Source organism: Rhinopithecus bieti, unplaced genomic scaffold, assembly GCF_001698545.2.
Source record: "Rhinopithecus bieti isolate Rb0 unplaced genomic scaffold, ASM169854v2 scaffold_17099, whole genome shotgun sequence".
Lineage (NCBI taxonomy): Eukaryota > Metazoa > Chordata > Mammalia > Primates > Cercopithecidae > Rhinopithecus > Rhinopithecus bieti.
The window spans coordinates 1-2,236 of record NW_016848818.1 but is presented as its reverse complement, the minus strand read 5'-3'; the positions used below and the strand labels follow the sequence as shown (position 1 = coordinate 2,236).

Sequence of the window (2,236 nt, the reverse complement as noted above, 5' to 3'; positions counted from 1 at the left end):
GGAGAGGGGAAGGGAGGGAAGGAGAGGGGAAGAGGGGAGGGGAGGGAAGGGAAGGGAAGGGAAAAAAAAGAAATTTCTAGTCAGTCAAACCAGTTAGGGAAAAAGTAGAGAGTGTCATTAAGAATGAGCGCTTGGGAGTGAGGCAGCTGAGTTTAAAAGTGAACTTTGCCATTTCACAGCTGGGCGACCTCTCATCTTCGGTTTCCTCTTCTGTAAAATGTGGGTTATAATGGCACCTACATCTCATAAGGTTGTGAAGAGGATTTAAATGAATCAATCCATGTGAAGTACTTAGCACAGTGCCCAGCACAATGTAAGGGATCAACAAGTGTCAACTACTGCTATACATATAGGAGCCTCAGAAGAATAAATACTCAAGCGGATATGATAGGAAGGATGTAAAATAAAATAGAAAATAAATTATGCTGTCCAACTCAATTAGATAAATTTGTGTTTTCTTGGTGGGTAAAGAAAAGGGCCATCATTCACCCTTTTTATATATTTGTATAGGTTTAACAAGGCAAGAGTGTGCATTAAAATAAACCAAAGCGGCTGTGGGAGCCGCTGTGGTTGCTGTCCGTGGAGTGGAAGTGCATGCCTTTGTTAGTGTCCCTGGCCATGGCGCTGCAGCTCTCCCGGGAGCAGGGAATCACCCTTCGCGGGAGCGCCGAAATCCTGGCCGAGTTCTTCTCATTCATCATCAACAGCATTTTATATCAGCGTGGCATATATCCATCTGACACTTTTACTCGAGTGCAGAAATACGGACTTACCTTGCTTGTAACTACTGATCTTGAGCTCATAAAATATCTAAATAATGTACTGGAACAACTAAAAGATTGGTTATACAAGTGTTCAGTTCAGAAACTGGTTGTAGTTATCTCAAATATTGAAAATGGTGAGGTCCTGGAAAGACGGCAGTTTGATATTGAGTGTGACAAGACTGCAAAAGATGACAGCGCACCCAGAGAAAAATCTCAGAAAGCTATCCAGGATGAAATCCATTCTGTGATCAGACAGATCACAGCTACAGTGACATTTCTGCCCCTGTTGGAAGTTTCTTGTTCATTTGATCTGCTGATTTATACAGACAAAGATTTGGTTGTACCTGAAAAATGGGAAGAGTTGGTACCACAGTTTATTACCAGTTCTGAGGAAGTCTGCCTTCGTTCATTTACTACTACAATCCACAAAGTAAATAGCATGGTGGCCTACAAAATTCCTGTCAATGACTGAGGATGACATGAGGAAAATAATGTAATTGTAATTTTGAAATTTGGTTTTCCTGAAATCAAGTCATCTATAGTTAATATGTGTTATTTCATTGGTTAATTTTACATGGAGAAAACAAAATGATACTTACTGAACTGTAATTGTTCCTTTTATTTTTTGGTACCTATTTGACTTATCATGGAGTTAACATCATGAATTTATTGCACACTGTTCAAAAGGAACCAGGAATTTTTTTTGTCAACGTTGTGATGTATATTCCTTTGAAGATAGTAACTGTAGATGGAAAAACTTGTGCTGTAAGGCTAAATGCTTTCCTAAATCAGATATTTTGGTCAAGTAGCTCGACTCAGTATAGGTAGGGATATAAAATACAGCAAAAGAAGTCTAAATATTCAGAATCTTTGTTAAGGTCCTGAAAGTAACTAATAATCTATAAACAATGAAATATTGCTGTATTAGCTCCTTTTGACCTTCATTTCATGTATAGTTTTCCCTAATGAATCAGTTTCCAATTATTTGACTTTAATTTATATAACTTGAACCTATGAAGCAATGGATATTTGTACTCTTTAATGTTCTGTGATACAGAACTCTTAAAAATGTTTGTGTGTGTGTGTGTGTGTTTTATAAAATCAAGTTTTGCCGGGCGCGGTGGCTCAAGCCTGTAATCCCAGCACTTTGGGAGGCCGAGACGGGCGGATCACGAGGTCAGGAGATCGAGACCATCCTGGCTAACATGGTGAAACCCCGTCTCTACTAAAATTACAAAAAACTAGCCGGGCGAGGTGGCGGGCGCCTGTAGTCCCAGCTACTCAGGAGGCTGAGGCAGGAGAATGGCATAAACCCGGGAGGCGGAGCTTGCAGTGAGCTGAGATCCGGCCACTGCACTCCAGCCTGGGTGACAGAGCGAGACTCCGTCTCAAAAAAAAAAAAAAGAAAAAATCAAGTTTTAAGTAAAAGTGAGGAAATAAAGTTAAGTTTGTTTTAAAAGAAAATAAAAGTA

The 2,236-nt window shown here is 39.8% G+C and overlaps 1 pseudogene across 1 annotated transcript; it reads left to right on the top strand.

The window, feature by feature from the left end:
* The first annotated feature begins 516 nt into the window (after window positions 1–516).
* LOC108525195 (mitotic spindle assembly checkpoint protein MAD2A pseudogene) lies at window positions 517–1,763 on the top strand (annotated as a pseudogene). The gene has a single exon (XR_001884228.1). The product of XR_001884228.1 is annotated as a mitotic spindle assembly checkpoint protein MAD2A pseudogene (transcript).
* The last annotated feature ends 473 nt before the right edge of the window (window positions 1,764–2,236 follow it).